This window comes from Elephas maximus, chromosome 19, assembly GCF_024166365.1.
Source record: "Elephas maximus indicus isolate mEleMax1 chromosome 19, mEleMax1 primary haplotype, whole genome shotgun sequence".
Taxonomy (NCBI): domain Eukaryota; kingdom Metazoa; phylum Chordata; class Mammalia; order Proboscidea; family Elephantidae; genus Elephas; species Elephas maximus.
In genome coordinates, this window is record NC_064837.1 from 27,056,832 (window position 1) to 27,077,264 (window position 20,433).

Genomic DNA, 20,433 nt, shown 5'->3' on the forward strand with positions numbered 1-20,433 from the left:
CTATAATAAAGGAAGTTGCAGTATTGATTGGACTGTCAGCTTTGGCTCTACATGCCATCCACTCCTCCTTATATATCATTACCCTTTTTAGAAAAATCAAAAGCAAGTTCAACATTTTGTCTGGCACTAGCTTCTATTATATCGATTTCACTGCTGTATGACAGTACCAAGACCAGCAGGTGAGGATCAACTTTCGAGTGGCTGCTGGATTTATCATTTGACGTGAATACTTAATGCTGTAGTAATCGTTCACACATTTGCCTCAGGATGTGGGAAACTACTTTTAGGTATACTCCTCTTCCATTGATCAAGTTACAAATTGAACTTAAAACTCAGCTTAATATTAAACTTAGTTATTTGGGGAGAAATCCCCAACAAAAATAAGAGTATAGGCTCTGAATGGAATTGTAGTGGACAGTAGTAAGAAAAAAAAGCTGTTTTTTTTTCCTTAATTGCTTGATCACTGGGATTTTTTTTAATGCATGTCTTTTAAATTAATTGGGTAATGTTTTTCTAAAATTAAAATTTTCTTCTTCCTATAGCCCTGCCATAGGACAGGCTGAGGCTGAGTCTCAGTGTTGCCCTGTTCAGTCTGAGGCAAGTGGGATTTATTTTATTCCTTATGGGGGCTTTCACAGCTTTATGGCTGTTGGATATTTATGTCCCCAAACTTGCAGCAAGTTTGGTGAAGGCCCCTAAATTTAATTAAATTTAGGATTTTTATAATTTTTTGGCAGAGATGGCTCTATATTAATATTCACGTTTGACTGTGGTGTTAAGAAAGAAGAGCACTTGATAATGCTATTTCACGTGATTTACTTTGTATTACATAGTGTTTAACAACCTCGGTAAAGCTTGAGTTACTTAATGTATCGAACTTTAGCAAATTGACAAAATTTGATATTCTTGATTTGGAGGCATGAAACACTTCATTCAAATTTTCTACTTTCCCTTTTAGGAAGATATTACTGGTTATTTTCTCCCCAAACTACTAAATTTAACCTCAAGGATAAGTTTAATCATTGGAATAACCACTGGATACTGAAATCTACATTCTGAGTCTTAAACTTACGCACTGAACATTAAGGTTGAAAGGTCATCTGGAAGTGCTTGTGATTTTTCATATTTTCAAACCTCACCACATTAGAGCAAATGTTAATGTAGAGCCCTGTGAAGAGTGGGAAGGTGGGGTGGGTTTGTGTGTGATTTGTATGTATGGCTATAGGCTACTCATGCAGTTTAATAAAAGAATAACAAAAGAGTTTGGGTTTTACAAGCCTGTCAGTATAGATTGACTAGTTTTCAGTAAGCTAAGCAAGTTGCATCATGTGGTAAAGTTACTAGTATGTTAAATATGGTTTTAGAATGCTTCTTTTGAGGTTCCTTTTTAGCCATCCTGGACAATATTTTATGCAGTATGCACAGAAGAAAAGTGTCCACTTTCGTTCCCAACTAAAATTTGCTTTCGTTTGGTGAGAAAAGTTGTATGTATGTGTGTTTGCTGGAGAAGGTAAAGAGGGAATTGAAAGAGAGGCCAAAACATACACTTGGATTGCTTTTGTTCTTCATGACGATTCTATCCAGATAGGATTTCTTCTCTGAAGAAATAACAACTAGTACAACCCGGAATTGTGTTTCTATGTGGCTTTAGTTCTTGGAAACAAAAAGAAAAAAATACGTGTTAGTTAAGAGAATCTCAAATTTTGACCAGTTTAATTAAAACATGTGCTTTTAACTGTTGTAACTGAATAGGTTATCTTGAAAAAATACTTAAACAAGAATTTTGTTGCTTCCACAACAAAATATTCCATTGGAATATTTTACAACCACCTCAGTAATTACACTTTATAAGACAGCTTGATCGGAGATAATGTTTTCTCTCACACTTATAACCCCTCAGTACATTGAAATCTCTTGAAGCTCCTTGTCCTAATTCTGATAATGATCATTGAAACAATTGAAGTAGGTTCTTATTTACTCAGTACTGGGGTGGGAGTAAGATTTCTAAGAGTGGCATGATCTGTTGGAGATGATACAGATATCTAACTTAAGATGTAGTTCTTTTGCTGTCTTTGTAGTTCTGTGCCTCAGATAAGATTTTGAGATGTAACTTCCGAGCATCCATAAAGTCCACTGGTAAAAATGGATAAATGAAAGAAAATATTGAAGTGTCCCTTCTTTACTGAGCTAAAATTTTGTCTAAGCATAAACATTTGTGTTGGTTAGAGGATAGAAAATTTTTTTTATTAAGCGGATATGTCTTTTTAGAAAACAGTATTTACTTGATAATGAATAACCTTTGCAGTTTATTCCAAAATGAAACTGGTTTTCTCTTACTATAACTTTTATAGAAATGTCATCTGAAAATGGGGTTTCACTTATGCTACTACTGACTATTGAGGACAGAGTTTTACAGTTACAATTCTGGTAGCTGTCATGTGACTTGACTATTAGGGAAGGTTGCTCCCCCCTTTTTTTTTTTTGCACTCCTTTTTTAGTATTTTGCTTTCTCTCATAATTTCAATAGGAACCTTTTGTAGTTTGTAGCATAGAAATCATCTGACTTTTTTTGTGATACTTTTCCATAAAACAAGAAGCCTTTATTTTAATGGTGGTTGTATATAGTGTCATGAATATAGTGGATAGTCACAATTTTATAATTAATGCTAAGTTCTTAAAACTATACTTTTAATATAGTAAGCCCTTAGTTTGAAGTTTCTGAACTTTTTTTTTTTTTTTTTAAACCTGTTCATATGATGTAGTCTCGGGGAAAATATTCTATTAAGCAGAATGTAAAAAGTCAGTTTAAGGCAGCAACTGGAGACCTAAAGGAAGCCTTTACTGAAGTTAATTTGAACTCTTTTACTTGAAGCAAATCGAACAATAGTATTATAAATCATTAAATGGAAACTTTCATGGTTAGTTTTTTTTTAGGAGGCGTAATCACCAGCTGTGTTAATAAGAATATGTTTGTGTATGTTTCAATTTGACCAAATTTAACTACAGAAGATTCATGTGTGTAAACTATTTTAATAGTGGATCAGTTACTTGGACCCTGCTCGTTAATTCTGAACATTGTAATGGTGTTGTAAGGTTGCCGTACAACACAGCTTCAGTAATGCAAAGTGTTTGCTCAGTGGTTTGTGTTATGCTGTGTTTGTAAAAAGGTGGAAGTCCTTTATTGGCGTTCGCTAAGCCCGCTGCCATTGTTAAAACGTTTGGAGTCTTACCATTATTACGGTTACAGAATCCTCAGAGTTACCTGCCTTCACCTTTGGTTAAATTTAAGGAGAATTTTGAGGAACTGGCAATGAAGTTCATTGATGCCCAACTTGGATAAAAATGAAGAATGATGTTTCCCTAAGTTTACGACACACAGACCTTAAGTATTTGGGAGAAGAGGTCATTATATAGTATATTAGACTTGAGAACCTGAAATGAAATGAAAGATAATAGCATTCCTGTTGTTGGTTTGCATTTGTTATTGAGGTTTCACTAAAATATTTCTTTTCATGTAGATGTTTCTTAACATTTTATTCATAAGTAGTTAAGGAGTTTATTACTCAGATCAAAACAAACAAGATTTGCCACATCATTTCCCAGTCTCTACTATTAGTAAAATGAGGCTGCTTAACTACCCAAGTGGACCAAGGAAGGAGTTATTTATTAGTTCAAAATTATTAAGTTCCTGTAAGTTTGAGTTAAAAAAAATATGGCGTACCTAGTTATGGAGCAGAAAGCTCGCCATTGAGCTTTTATTTAGTTAGTATAGTCTTTAAGGAGAAGCAATAGAATTTGCTTTTCAGCCCATGTTTTTAAAATTGAAAATCTCTATTATAAGAAAATGAAATCAAGTTTTTTTTTTTAATTTAATTAAAAACGATTACAAATGGTTTGCCCTGTGGGGTACCTGTGCTTAAATTGAGAGATTACCACATGTTTAAGAGATTATTTTTTTCTTGCTTCCTGCTATTCATTACCCCATTTTTTAGAGTAAACCAAAATTCACATCATCATTCACATATTGGAATACCTAGTTTATTAAAATTGAGACGTCCGAGAGAGAGTGTTGTTGACTCATTCTCATAAGGTCACTCTAAATTTAATAGCTAATGTAAGGTAACCTTGTAAGACTTAGGGAAGAAAGTTTTATATGTATAAATATCAGGCTCTGAGGAAATTTAATGCACATTGACTTTTTAAACTATGGGTTGAACTCCTCAGTTTAACACAATTTGTGTTTTTGTTAACTAGCAGCAGAATTTCAGCATTTGCTACTTACTGGTAGAGAAGAAAAATCCCACAGCCCTGCCAGTACAGGTTAGTTTAATCTGTAAGTACCTGATGTTCCTATTTTTTTCAAACATATCCATATAACCCACACAAAGGAAGAAAGCTGTGCAGTTACTTAAATGTGAGTATAACTAATAATAGACCCATTGGACACTCAGAAACACTCAGCATTTGGGCTAAAGCAGCTCTAGGTTTGCTAAAACTCAGTTCTAATAAAGGTGTTATACTGCTCCTTTATTCACTGTCTGGTTGAGGTTGAACCAAAATAGCTATGTTGTACGTAAAAAGAAAAGACGGCAAAATTTTTGATTGACCTTGCCCATGTTGGTATATAATATGGAGTCCCACAGGGCTTTGGGTCTGTCTTTTACGTAAACCACTCCCATGGTGGGTCTCATACTCGCCCTTTAACTTTTTACAGTATGAATCAACCTCAGAAAAAAGATGTTTGCTCATTTTTAGCAATGATAAAATGGTGTACAATCATAATCTATAAAATGTTTTTTTACTGCTTTTTTCTTAAATGTTTTTGGTAGCTCTTGCTGTTAAGTACTAATTTTTTTTTGCTCATCTTTTTTGTGAACTGTAACCTGTTGGTGCACCACTGTGGATTCATTTTACTTTGGACTAAAAAATAACCTTATTTTTTAAGTATTCAAATGAAAGCAGGCTATCCATCAAGAAATCTAAACAGATTCTTTGTGCAGTCCTTTTGAGGGGCAATGGGAATATAATGGGTAGTGAAAGATGTATTAAAATTTTTATTTCTCATTCTAGCAAAGTTCAGTGTCTTGAATCATCCTGAGAGATTTTCTTTAACCTTTAGATACTGTGTTTCTTATGTTGATACAAACTTAAAAAACCAAGTGTAACTTAATTTCTACAAGTATGAACCATCCTTCAAATCTGTTGTTGTTATTAGGTGCCGTTGAGTTGGTTCCAACTCACAGTGACCCTGTGTACAACGGAATGAAACAGTGCCTGGTCATGTGTCATCCTTACAGTGGTTGATATGTTTGAGCCCATTGTTGCAGCCACTGTGTCAGTCTCTCGCTGCATTGACTTACTGACGTATGGCTTCAATAATGTCTAATTTGAGAAAATATGCACTAAAACTAACTGATCTTGTGCAGCGATTAGCCACTGAAAACAGACTGTCTGAATGTCGTTTTATATAGAACTCATGCATTCGGTTAGCTAGCTTATAAAATTGATAAGATAGCCACTTTTTTTTTTTTTTTAATAAAATTGCCTTGAGGGCTTAAGTTTCATTGCCTTTCACAGTTTAATCTATATAAGAAATGGCGTAGACACAGTCGAAATGGTTTTCCTTAAAAACCCTCTCTGTAAAGCTGTCTTTCTGGTGAGTACTATCTTATACTTTTATATGTCGCAATTTTACCTTTTATAAATTAATGGAAATGAGGAACTTTGATCAAAGAAGTGAACAATCTGAATGTCTACATCTCTTTGGATATTACCTGAACCAGGAATATTAAGAAAGTGATTACTGCTTGACATTTTCCCACTAATTCCTGGTTCACTTTTTTCTTATCTTCACATAGCAGACTATAAATAGCTGCATAAACTTACTATTTGTTTTGCATTTGATTCATGTAAATGGCGACAGTTAACTATACATGTAAAAAATGTTGAATTGTCAAATAGGTTATTTTTTTTTTTAATTGTGTTTTAGGTAAAAGTTTACACAGCAAATTAGGTTTTTAACAATTTTTACAATGTGTCAGAATTCTCATTATTTCCATTCCGTTTGTTCTGTTTTCCATTGATCTGAACTCCCTTTCCCTTCTTGCCTTCTCATCTTTGCTTTTGGGTAAATGTTGACCCTTTGGTCTCATAGAGTTCATTGTTTAAGGGAGCATATTACTGCATAAACTTTGATCGTATATTGTCTAGCACTGAAACTTTTTAAATTCTAATCTTAAGGTTTTCTGTTTAGTCGACAGTCAAAGTTTTTTCTCAGTGCTTTTGGTTCCTATATCGCATAGGTGTTAATTAAAATACCCGAATTTTTTTCTATTCTTGTTGAAGCCGTTGCAGTGATTTATGGGCAATTAAGCTGAGGTTAGGGTTGAAGGAGGGTTTACCTAAATTGGTCATGCAGACCATTTGCTTACAAGGTCCTCTTTGAGGCTTGAAATTTTCAAGTGTATTGTTTCTTAAACATTCTAACCCTGCATGAAATACTTGGGTTAGAAATACTGATTGGCCTCTGAGTATATTCATAATTTATTCCCTCAGTGTAATGCGTAAGTTTTTTCCCCTTCTACTTTTTAGCCACATCCTAGCTGATGTCAATATAAGGATGTTTTCACATTGTATTTCCTGCTGTGGTCTTTGCGAATCAATAAAAGAACAGTCAAATCTGCTTTTTAGTATGAGCAATGGTAGTCTTCTAAAATAAATCTGAAGATTGATATGTGCATATGTAACATGGTAATGTATTCTAGATAAACATTAAACCAAGCATGGACCCTCAGTTTATATCTTGAAGATTTAAAATACATTTCTAAGGAACTGTGTCATTTCCAGCAGGGATAAACAGACATTGCAAATTTGGTAAGTATGTAACTTTAAATGCATGTATTTAGTGATGAGAATCAGTAGCCAGATTTTCATAGTTTAATGTTTAGAATTGAGCAAGAATTCTTGAGTTTTCGTTGCAACTTAGTGGATGTGTCCAGAATTTTATGAATTTGTGTGTACAATGATTAAATTAAAGCATATCTTGCTCCATTGTCTGTTTTGTTTTCTTTTAATTTTGTGTGGTGGTGCTTAAAATACTAATTTTACATTTTTAAGCTTTCTTCAGGGTAGAAATAAGTGGCTGGTGAAGAAAATATCTTCAGTAACTAGTTAAATGTGCCCTTTTAAGACCCAAGGATGAATTTCACCTTACTTAAGCCTTCTGTTTTTCAGGTCCAATTAAAACTGACAGTAGGCAGCTCTTTCTGGAATATTATAGGAGTCAGTGCATAATAGTATAATATTAAGCCAATACCTGGTTCTCTTTAAGGGAGGAAAGGTGATGAAATTTGGAGCCTCTCCCCTCCCTAGGACCTTATATTAATAAAAGGATAATAAGTGGAGGCTTAGGTGAGAAGTGTTTTAATTGCTACAACAGGGAAGGTGATTTTTGAGAAATACGTCCATTTCTTTTAAAAGTAGTTCAGCATTATCTCAGAAGATTGTAGGAAGGAGGGGTCCTGTCTCTCAGTTCATTCAGTTCCTGGCTTAATACTAGCATTGTTCTAGCAAGGAGGGAAATAAAGAGCAAGTCATACAAGGAATATGATTCTAAGAAGGACCTGGACAAAGTAAACAAAGGAGGATCATTGGCTTGTCCATGTGTATGAGTAAATGGTCTAGCTGAACAAACCAAAAAAAACTTGCAGGGTTTTATTTTTAAATAAAATTTTCTTAAGTAATAAATAATAGTACATCTGTCACTTTGGTAAGCCATGTCATCCAGTGAAATAGATGAAAGGTGGTGTAAAATGAAACTGAAGACCACAGAGTGTATAACTGTGTTTGGTTTTAGTCTACTGGTAGGAATTGGGGGCGGGGAGGGGGACGTAGGGGGAGATCCCTTAGTGTGTGTAGCCATATAATAATTAGAACTCACAAAAGGCAATGAAGTCTTTTGTTTCTGTTTGGAGGAGGTGGTCTGAGGGTGTTGGCTAAGCTTTAAGAAAGCCAAAACTGTATTTGAAGGATGGTGTTTTGTTTTCATACCAGAAGCAACTTCCAGTTTGTGTGTTTTCATGTAAAAGGTTTTTGTTTTTGTTTCTGCATTATTATAAGCAAGGCTTTTTTTGTTTCAAGGTGATGGTTGACCATTCATTAACAAAATCTCTATGCCTGTGACCCACAAAGATGAATAAAATCTTTCACTGATTACTTACGATATTTGTCTGAGCCCGTTTTGTTAAGTCATATCCAGAACAGTTCATGCTGAAAATAAAATGTGATGATGATCATCAGCTTGTCCTGAGCAGTTTTTGATAGACTCTGGGGACCAAAAGGCAGAGTTATTTTTATTATATATGGATTGTTCGTAAGGACAAAATGTTTAAAGGGTAAATGAGCATATTTAGACAATTGGGGCATGGAATAGGTGATATAGTATTGAGGTTGGACAGGTAGGTGGGGCTAGAAGTAGCGTAGTGGTTTTACACTGTGTGTGAAATGAGAGCCTACAAGCGAATCTTTGTTTAATCATTTACTAGTTATATGGCTTTGAGCAAGTTACTCCTGAAATGACAGTAATAGTCAATTTCACGGATTTGTGAGAAATAAATTGTTACTTGTAAGAGAACTTACTGTTAACGGTCCAGCACTTTGTAAGTGCTCATTGAGCATTTTTTGTGGGAACTATCCTAGTGTACATTTGGGCAGACGGTTACTGCAATTTAAATGTATTTAGTAAATACATATGAATGCGTACTATCTACTTGTATACTATCCTTTCTAAAGATACAGAGTAGCCAGGAAGTGCATCTTAAAAGGTGACCCTGGAGCTGAGGATTTGAGATGCCCGCCCATGCAAAATGTCTTGCTGGGTAGCAGTATTCCAGGCAGAAGGAATAGTAGATGTAGAAACTCCTAGATGGAAAAGCATAGCATCTGGAAGGAACAAAGTACAGTATGAAAGGGCTGGGAGGTGTGTGTGTGAATATGGAGGTTGGAGTTGTAGATGGGCCAAATGACACAGGATCTTGTAGGCCATGGTTTGAGTTTATTCTCATGGAAATCATTGAAGGACTGAATAACACATGGTTTATGATTTTGAAAAGCTCGTTCTAGGTTTCCTGGGGAGGGGCACCAGAATAGGGGCCGGTTAGCAAGAAATCCAAGGATGTCATCCTAAATCAGGAGAGAACTCAAGAGTAACTGATGCGATGAATTGCTTTGACTGGATAATTGGAGAACTTAGTGTGGCTCTCTAATACGAAAAGCACAGGAAAAGAAAAAATTAGAAGGTTTCAGGTTTTTTACATACGGATTAGTCTCTGTGCCAGATCTGTAGGACTCACCTAAACAAATATTTGAGCATCTCTTAAGACCTTGAAAGATGAAAACAAATCTTAAGTCAGCCTTCTTAGAGCATAAGAAGAATAAATATAAATACTTCAGTGCTAATATGAAGAATAAAGTGAAAATAACCCCAGAGAAAGTTAAATTGGGGGATTGGTAATTCCACTTGCATTGTGTCAGGGGAAAATGCATTTGAACTACGGCTTGAAGGATAGTAAGGATTTAGACAATTTGGAAAAGCCTTAGGAGAAAGATGGAAACACAACAGTATGGGAGTATGTGAAGGAAAATTGTAGAGAATGGAATGGGAAGGTGAGCCTAATCCAAAGTGTTGAGGTCTTTGAATACAACATTGGGTATACACATTTCCTCAATGAACTGGAGTGCCTGAGTGTAAAAACTCTGAAGCTGTGGTTTTGGACTCCAGATCTCTGTGGAGGCACCAAAAGTTTGTGCTCCTGTATCAGATCAAAAAAACAAATGAGATATTGACCCTAATTACCACATGTAAGTCCTCGGAACCTTATCACTATTGTCCTGGTGATATGGAATAAATAGTAGGATTCATTTAGGAAGTATAATTGGCCTTAGTGGCTGCTGACTTGGCCAAGTTGAAGCTAGAATCCCTTCTCTTCACGAAGGCTAGCTTAAAATGTTTTGAGAACATCCTATGTAAGCTCAAACCTTTATTTTCCTAGGTCACTTTCCAAACTAAGTGCTTTATTTTTACTACCATTTCCCTCCAATTTTAGGACGTTGCTCCCCTCAAAAACCTTCCTGCTATGCCCACGCAACTCCTGTTTCTTAGTAAATGAACTCTCTTAACTCTTCTCTGAAAATTTCATGAAACCTGGTTCTCCACAAAGGATAGTTTCTCCAGTTGTCTGAGTGTGCTGTTCATTCTTTCAGATTATTTGTACCTGGAGGTTGAGGCAGGGCGAGTGAGCTGCTCATTGCCTAAATTGACCCGTTTTTCTTCAATCAGATACATTGTTTTTTTTGGTCCTAAAAATGTATAACATTTGCCAGTGCAGCATTTTTCAGGTGTACACTAGTGATATCATTTACACTAATCATTTGCAGGCATCACCCATAATTGCTGCCAAATTTCCACCAACCCACCTTCCCCCAACCCCTGGTAACCATTGATAAACTTTGGTGCCTATACATTTGCTTATTATTGTTATTTGATGTGAGATCATTCAGTATTTGTCCTTCGTGATTGACTTCATAATTCCATTATTTAAAAAAAAAAAAAATCCCCCATTTGGCCTCATAACATCTTTCACCCTTACGCTTTTAATCTACTGACTCCTGAAAGTTCCTCTTCATTGAAGTCTTTGGTACATTATATATGTAGTAGGTGCTCATAAATTTTTTTAGTCTGATTAACTCTAGTCCTTGTAGGGGATTGGTTGTAATGCTGTACTGCTGAAGGCAGTCATGTAACCTTGCAAATTGTATAATTGCACATTGTATAACCATGCATTTTTATTTTTGGTTGGACCCATGATACTGCCAGGCAATTCTTTGTAAGGCTATAGTCTCCTTTTTCACTCATTTGTTTCACTGGCTGTTGGACATCTCTGCTCTTCAAATCCTTGCCCCTGCCACGATACACTTATTCAGTTGATGACTTTGCTTCTTAACTCATGAAGATGGTAAAAGTCAAGGTCCTTAAGTTCTAGATTCCACCCTTATCAAATAACCTGTATTTGCTCCCTTTTATCACATTGGACAAGGATCCCTGGTAGTGCAATGATGAAATGCTTGGCTGTTAACTGAAAGGTTGGGCATTGGAACCAAGCCTTACAACCAGGTCATTCTGGTCTGAACTCCTGCTGAGAAATTTTGTTTCCACCTCAGGTCTACTGAATCAGTCTACATTTTAACAAGGTCCCTAGGTGATTCTTATAAGTTTTGAGGGCTACTGCTCTACTGGTGGTTCTCAGAATTGTTCCCTAACCGGCAGCATTAGCATTGCCTGAGAACTTGTCGGAAATGCAATTCTCAGCAGGAGTTTGAACCAGAAGGAACCCACTCAGCTGTCACTGGCGATCTGCTCCTTTGAAGATTACAGCCAAGAAAACCCTGTGGGGTAGTTCTACTCTGTCACGTGGGGTTGCTATGAGTCGGAAATGACAGCACCCAACAACAACATTACATTGAGTAGGTATTCTATTCTTTACTGGAAACCCAGCAGCCCCTGCCTTCTTAGTCTCTTGACTATTCCCTTTCATGTTTCTTCAACTGCTTTTCTTCTCATTCTTTTAATGATTGCACTTTTCCCTCAGGATAAAATTTGAATGATAGGCTGTGCCATAAAAGGCAGGAGAGTCAAGTGACATTTCAGGTGTTCTCGGTTTGTCTCAAGGTCCTTCATAACCTGGTCCTTGCTTGTTTTTCCAGCTTCATTTCTTGCCATTTTTCCTTAATCTCTTCAAACTCTCACTTCTCTATGCCTGGACATCCTATTTTCTCCCTTTACCTCTTTGATATGGGTAACTTATGCTCCCATCCCTACCAAGTTTTAGTTTAGAGATAATTTCTAAATACCTGAGCTTCCATGGAGACCACCATATGTGCTTCCGTTGTACTAGGTACCTAATGGTCAATGTCACCTGTTTATTTGTACTGAGCTGCAACTCTTCAAGACAGGACTGTATCTTGCTCATTGCATTCCTAAAATCTAGCATGCTGCTTGGCACTTGAGCTTAATGCTGAATTCAGCTAAATTTCCTTGAGGGTTAATCAGTCTCATCAAATTAGACTAGAGATCCAGATAGGTGTGCCTTTGTTTGAACATTGTGCAATTTAGACCTGACTCAGTCATGCTGTTCTTTTGAGTAGGAGCTTTATAGCAGATACTTAGTGACTGACTAAAGAGTAATCCTCTCCAGCAGCAAAGGTCTCTTGGACAGAGCTGTTCAGAAAAACAATGTGGTTTGTGTTTGTCCAGGAAGATTAGAAGAAATTTTGAGAAGTAACCTTTTCTATGGGATGTCTACGAGAATAAACAGTTTGTTTCCTACATAGTGAAAAATTAGCTGTAGTTGGAAATAGAGATAGGCTAGACCCAGCGTTGCGAACTGAAATGCCTTCAAGAACCAGACAGGTCATAGAAATGACAAACAACCCAATTGGAGAGTGGTAAATTTATGACCATCCTAAACAAGGGTCATGCTATGTGTAATGCATATAACACTTTTCTAGAGAGGCTAGGAATCTTCAGATTTGGCAACAAGGTAGTTCAGCTTAAAAAATGAAAATGAAACACTGTATGGGCCAAACAAAACACATCTGCAAGCCAGTTCTACTTGTGTGTCACCAATATGGGACTTCTGAGATGAAATCTGATATTTGTGGGAATGTCTAGTTGCTGTCAATAGGAGGAAACCCAGTAGTCCCTGAAATGAAAGTTTGGTAGTGGACAGGAGGCAGATAATCTGTCAGGATGATGGAGCATGATGTCAGGGAGAACAAGCCACTGAACAGACTGAATCAGTTGGTAATTTTGATCCAGCTGCAGGTTGTAATTGTGAATAAATACAGGAATTAGTGTTCAGCATCAGGATAGTTCCTAGAAGGAGTTTTGGGACAATGCAGTATGCCACGAGGACTGATATCACGAAAGTAAAATTTCAGAACTATCAGTGAACATGTTTGGGTGGGGGGGGGCATAGCTTGGAAATAGTCATAATGTGTGACTTTATTATTCTGGGGTTCTAAAGAGATTATTCTAGCTCTGGTTTGAAGTGCCTGGCACATAGCAGGCAATGAATGTTTCCTGTATTGAGTAGGTTCATGTTTGTGATGTCATCAAATCAAAGGAAGCTGTGATAACTGTCATTGAGAATTGGCAAAGCAGACCTCAGTTTCTCAATCAGCAAATAATGGTGAGGCAAAAAGGCCAAGTATTTAACTCATAGTTCATAATTACCCAGAGTACATCATCTTTCACTTTTTCCCTGGAAATTTGTACAAAGTTCATACCACTCCTCTTCTAAAAAGTAAATTTTTATTTTTAAGGTATTGCAGATGACTTAAAAAATCTAATGTAGATCAAATCCCCTTCACAGTCCCCCATGAAAAACTACTTTTAGCTCATTTCTTTTGACTTCACCTCAGTATATTTAAACAACATGCATAGGCCATTATTAATTTATAAATAATAAAATATTAGCATCTATTATTGATGTCTACTCATAAGTAAGGATTTAGCTTACTCCATCTCTATCACACATTGTCTCCTTCTGTAATTATATCACTGTTTTTATTCTGTTGCCTCTGTGACTTATACCTTTATTCCTTGTTCCATCAATTAAAGACAGTCTCTCAGCTTCTCACTTGATGAATTAAAGCTATTATCCTTTCCTGTTTTTCCACCTTTCACTTTCTAGCTTGTAATTTTATACTATTACTTTCACAGTGTCAAGGCTGGAACATTTACATTGTGTTCTGTAAACATAACTGTATTTTGTCTGTAAATTGGTCTTAAAATTGGAAGTCAGCGAAGACCTCTTATGATTGTAAATTTTACTCACAAGACCACGAAGCAGGGTAATGTGATTGCATTTACTTTGTAGTGAATCTCCTCCTCCCCCTAGGAGTGAGGCAATCAATCACTGTCTCTCTGTCTACTTTCATTACATCCTGTAGCCCTTCCGGTTTGTCAGTGACTATGTCAATCTCTGGAGTTCCTCTTTTTTTTTTTTAATTTTGGTTCTGTGCCTTTTTAAAGAAAAATTAATCATGTAGTGTTTTTGAAGTTTGCAAATTCTGGGGGCTTTCTGAAAGATGTCTCTATATTCAGATTTGAGAGTTATGGAATGTCACGTGCCCTGCCTCTCAAGTGGCCAAACAAAACAAAACAAAAATCCATTGCCATCCAGTCGATTCCGACTCATAGTGACCCTATAGGAACCACGGGGTTTCCAAAGAGCAGCTGGTGGATTTGAACTGCTGACGTTTTGGTCAGTAGTCATAGCTCACCATAACTCTTAACCACTTTGCCACCAGGGCTCCCTCAAAAGGCTGTAAAACCATGTTAACCTCCTTGTTCGGCAGTTAAGAAAACTGAGATTAGTCCCCAACAGTAACGTTAAGTCAGGAAGAAGAAATTTTCAGTGTATATATATCCAGAATATTTAAAGCTTCTAATTGACAAGAACAATATAACTCATTGGGAAAATGGACAAGAGGTATCAACCAGCAGTTCGCAAGAGAGAAGACTAGAATGGCCACAAAATAGAAAAAGATGACTCAACATCACTGGTAGGAAAATGCAAGTTAAAACAACCATTTTAAAAGGCTACCAAATTGGCAAAAATTAAAGTCTGATGACAAGAAATGGTGGCAGACATGTGGAGTGATATATATATGTTTTAGTTAGGTACGTGTTCTAGCTGTTGTAGCAAAGACCCAACTATAATTTGCTTGAATGGCAAAATGCTAAAGCCAGGTGATGGGTGTGTTCATACACTGTATTTCTTTGAAATATTTTATAGTTAGGAAAAAAGCACATGGTCCTGTGGACCTTACGGTCTAGTGGGAGAAACAGCTAAACAGTTCAGCAATGTAAAATGTGCTATAATAGAGAAATGTGCCAAGTGGTATAAAAGTAAAAATGGGACACTTCCTCTTCTGCCTGGGGTTGGAGTTGGAAAGGGAGGACTGTATAGAAGTGATACCTGAATCTTGAAGAATGAGTTGAAGTTCGTTGGGCAGACAGTGGATGGAGTAGGAGAAAGGGAATCCATTGCAGAGGTGACAACATGTTGCAAAGGCCAGTGTTTGCATGGAAAATATCTTTTGGTGTCGAAATGAAAGAAGGAAACTGACATAAGCAATTTAGTCACGTACGACTCTGAGAAATCCCAGCCCTTTGTCCTTTAGGTAATCCAACCACCACCTGGTGTAAAAGTGGACTCGATGGAAAAACAAAGATTCCAGAGTCAGGACTGTCTTAATAGCAAGCATTGGGCAAATAGAAATCAGAATTCACTGTTAGGTACAGAATCTTTTGGGGATTTAACTTAGAGTATCGAGCCTAAGGTTAAAAGGATATATAGGCTTCCCTAGATTTTTATTCAGCCTGTTCTTGGAAGAGTGGGGAGTGTCTACAATAAGTGTAGCTGATCCATGTAACTAGGGAGGGTTATCAGCTTGGGTTGTAGATGCTACTTTTGGTTATGGCCTTCCTGATTAGAACCAGTAGCCCTCTCTTGGTCTGTGCATTCTTGATTAGCACCTGAGTGATAACTTAGTCTAAATACATAATATCAAGTTGTGTTTGCTCAAGTATTTTAAAGTAAATTAGACAGTTTTTTCTTGACTTCATCTTGGCATCCTCAATTTTTAAAGTAGGAAGTCCCCAAAACAACACTCACCAAGTGTTCTCAAGTATATTTCAGTGCTCTAATGGCTTTCTTGAGGGTTTCATTTTGATAAGAACAGTGAATGAATAGACCATTGGTATTTGTCCCCTTACTCTTCTCCTGCCTTAGAGTTGTTTTTTTTTTTTCCATAATCACCAAAAAAAATTTTTTTGTCAAGAGTTTTTTCTCTTGGAGAAGAATGAGTCCGTCTTACTCTGGGGATGATACTCAGAGTTGGTGGGGAAAATTTTTTTTTTAAGTATAATTTGTTACATGAATTGATAATACACAAGTAGTGAAGCTTTGCTATTGCACTTAAGATATTTCTGAAATTGAGAATTTTATTTTCAGTGTGTATACCTATTCCCACAAGTACTTCACAGTTTGAAAATGAAATATATTGTGTGTATAGGGCTTTAGCAGTGTAATATGCCTCATCAAATTGGTGCTGTAGAAAGATACTTCCCATGTAATAGATGGCTGTGTATCATTTTATTCATGTAAATTTTATCAAACTAATTATGCTTTTGAATAAAAGTCAATACAAATTCTAGACCCATGTCATCCTGACCAACTGCCTTCAGGCCTCTTATACTACTGACAAAAAAAAAAAAAGTGATTTGAATGACTTTTAGGGATATAGATAGAATTAAGATTTTAATGTAAAAATATTTATGAATCCCCGTTGCACAATTAAAAACTAAATGTGAGGTGTTTTTGTTTCACCTAAAGAAACTTAGAAAAAGCAGGCAGGAAGTAGTTGAATATAAAAGCATTAGGAGACTTGATATCTAGAAAACAAAATCTTTGTTAGGGAATTTACTTGAATATTTACCCAGACGATCTCTTTAGGTTGCCTCTCTGGCTCAAGCTTTTTATTTTCTTTCTGGACTGAAACATTGTGAAGAAACATTTCTGTTCACTACCTAGCGATGGGAAAACCCTGGTCGTCGGGAAACCAGAGTCACCTCAATTGGTTCTTCCCAACTCCCCACCAGGAGACGAGACACATTCAGCTTGTGTTTTGGTTTAACCTTCGCCCGTTGCTGTCAAGCCAATTCCGACTCATAGCCACCTTACAGGACAGGGTAGAGCTGCCCCATGCGGTTTCCAGGGAACACCTGGTGGATTCGAACTGCTGACCTTTTGGTTAGCAGTCAGAGCTCTTAACCACCATGCCACCAGAGTTGCCTTGGTTTAACCCTAGCAGAGTTAAAAGTTTTACATTTAGTAGCAGAGCTACCTTCTGGTTTGAAGACTGAATTTTTTATGCTACTTAAAATTACTGTCTTTGTAGAACCATAAGTTATTACAGCTACAAGGTCACTTAACGATCTAGCCTAATCTCATTTTACAGAGGCACAGAAAGTTGAATTGTGTGAAGCAGCTGTTGGGACAGATTAGAACCTGTAACCCTCATTAGCAACGGATGTTTAGTTCCTTCTAAATATTACATCTTTGGCTACCATATACACATAATATGACTGTGCTATTTTCCTTGACTTGTAAATATGTGTATATACCACCCACTGCCGTCCAGTTCCTCCCAAGTCATAGCGACCCTATAGGACAGAGTAGAACCGTCCCATAGGGTTTGCAAGGAGTGGCTGGTGGATTCAAACTGCTGACCTTTTGGTTAGTAGCCGATCTCTCAGCCACCATGCCACCAGGGCTCTTCATATATATGTATCTTTATATCTAAATAATATATACAGTGTAGACATATATGTAAATATACATACGGTATATGTTTCTCACTTTTTGTCTTGTTTACTTGAAAATCTTTTTAGAAGTGAAGGAGATAGGGTTCCTGTGGTGATAAGACATTCTTTATCTTCATACTGTGAATTTGTCATTAAAATTTCTATAATGTTTAATCACAAACAAAAAAATTAATAAATCTCCATTTTATCTTAGTTTTCCTTAAATTTTTGTGCATAATTAGAAATTTATCAAGAATTGTCTATGTTCCTGAAAAAACGAACTCTTATTTTGCCAATTTATTATGCTTTGCACCTTCAGCTCTTTTGGTAATGAGTTATTATGGCATGCTAATACAGTCATCCCTCAGTATCTGAAAGGGATTGGTTCCAGGACCCCCTAGGGATACCAGAATCAGAGGGTGCTCAAGCCCTTGTGTAAATTGGCATAACATTTGCATATAACCTACGCACATCCTCCCATATACTTTAAATCATTTTTAGATTCCTTACAATACCTAATGCAATGTAAAAAAAAATAAGTGCTATGTAAATAGTTGTAAAGTGCTATGTAAAGAACACTCTTTGCTCCCTCTTAGCCTTTGAGGGATTGCTTTGACCACCTAATTGCTTTTTAGGCGTCATTTTTTCCCACAGAAACAAAGGGTGAACACAATACAAGTAGCCAGTGAAGGAGCTGCGAGGCAAACTATGCTCCAGCAACGAGTGCTGGAGAGAGACACAGGCTCTGTGAAATGGCAGGAGGCTACAGCAGGGTATTCCTACACATTTCATTCACGTGAATTCAGCATAGTGCTCAGTGTGTGGCAAATTCAGGTTTTGCTTTTTGGAACTATTTTATTTTTTCAAATATTTTCAATCTGCGGTTCGTTGAATCCGCAGATGTGCAACTCGCAGGTACAGAGGGTGGACTGTGATTTGCTTTCTTCTCTCCAGCTTAGTTAGTGGTATACTTTTTACATGTTTTCTTGAAGTTAATGAGTATTGTAAAGAGTGCCAGATACAATTTTTAAAATGATGTGAGTCCAACCAATACATTTATCTTAATTTTATTGTTAACAGACTGCACCTAATGTTAAAAAAAAAAAACCGATGCACACAGCTTCAGAAGTTAATTTGTATTCATATAAATTTAATTATTTAATTCTTGCCTCTCCTAGGCTGAGATAGATTCTCTTTTCCTCTGTATTCTCACAGAATTTTGTAGTACTTTCATAAAGGGAGATAACAATAGACTTAGGAAATTGTTGTGAAGATTACATGAGGGGCACCCTATGAAATGTTTAGCACAGATGCTAGCTCAATAAAGTTAGCTGCTTTTATTAATAACACTTATCTCTCATTCATTGTGCAAATGTGTGTTTACCAAAGATCTACTGTGTTAGAAACAGAGAATATAGTTATGAGTAAAAATAATTATGGATAGCTTTAAATCTGAGTCCTAATGTAATAAAAAGTTTCTATCTTTAGAATTTTTTTTAACTGTTTCTAAGACAAAAGTCCCAAAGATGTATTCATATTTGAATGATGAATGTAATCAATTCCAAAGTGAGGTCCAATTTTTTTCTTTTAAACTTTATTTTTTCCATAATATTTGACACATACAAAAGAATATGCAAAACATGTTTATCATACTTTTGCTTTGTTTTAGTTTTATTACACATCTACACTTACCCCTCACTTATTGACAATCTGATTATCTCACAAATCACATTTACGAAAACAGTAAAAAATCTATTACTTTACGCATTAATGACATGTCTGGCAATAATGAACACCAATGTATGAGGTGAAAGCAATGCTGGCTGTGATGGTTAAGGTTATATGTCAACTTGTCTTGACCATGATTCTCAGTGGGTTGGGAGTTATGTAATGACGTAATTTGGCCGTTATGTAATGATGTAGTCATCTTCCTTTTTGTGATCCGATGTGATCATCCTCCATTTTCCACATAATGCCAATTTTCATGGAACAACTTGGTCTTTGGAACCTAACCGTGTCGATAAGTGAGGAGTGGGTGTATGTATGTCCAAGAAATGTGTTGCTTACTTTTGCTTGTTTCTAAGCTTCCTAAAATTGGAATCATGCTAAATTGTACTAAGATTTATCCATGTTTTATGTAGCTGTAGTGAATTCATTTCCACTGCTGTATTGAATTCCATTGTCTGAATATACTAGAATTTATTTCTCTGTTCTTTTAATGGACATGTGCATTTCCGGTGTTTTGATTTTATGAACAGTGCTGCTGTGAACATTACAGAGTATGTCTTCTGGTGCACAGAATTTTATTCTTCTGGTGAAAGAATTTCTCTAGCAGTGGAACCGCTGTATAATAGGATATGCAAATACTAATCTGCATAAGAGAATGTCAAATGGTTTTCCAGAGTAGTTGAATCAATTTTTACTCCACCAGCCATGTATAAGCATTCCTGTTGATCTGTTTCCTCTCCAATATTTAGGGTTGTCACATTAAAAAAAAAATTTTGCTGGGGGAGAGCAACTAGGAGTATAAAAAAAAAAAATTTTTTTTTTTATAACAAGGTGTATATAAATTTTTGTATGAGAGACCTCCTTGATTTGTAAACTTTCACTTAAAGCGCAATAAAAATTAAAAAAAAAAACTTGCCAATTAAGTGAGCATAAAATGATATTTTATTATGGTCCCATCTTTCACTTTTTCAGCCAAGTTCTTCTCTCCGCTTTTATTTCTTTTCTTTTATGAAAATAGTTTTTGTTTGTTTTGATTACATGACAGAATTAATGCACACATATTCATTCTGTCTGCAACTCTTTATCACGTGCCAGGGTGCTCATCAACATGCTAGGGAGATACAGCAGTGAAACAAAACAGAAGAGGTCCCTTCCCACATGGAGCTTCCTTTCTAGTGTGGAAGACTGACAGTAATTGAAGAAATAAACAAGATAATTTTAAATTTCAGATACTGATAAAGTGCCACAAGACAATAAAACAGGGCAGAATAATA

General features: G+C 36.2%; 1 protein-coding gene across 1 annotated transcript in view; it reads left to right on the forward strand.

The window, feature by feature from the left end:
- Positions 1-15,874, forward strand: part of ZNF207 (zinc finger protein 207) — a 35,376-nt gene extending 19,502 nt beyond the window's left edge. The window contains exon 13 of the mRNA XM_049859315.1: positions 543-15,874. The gene's annotated coding sequence lies outside the window, so the exon portion shown is untranslated. The remainder of the gene's footprint in view (positions 1-542) is intronic.
- Positions 15,875-20,433: the final 4,559 nt, after the last annotated feature.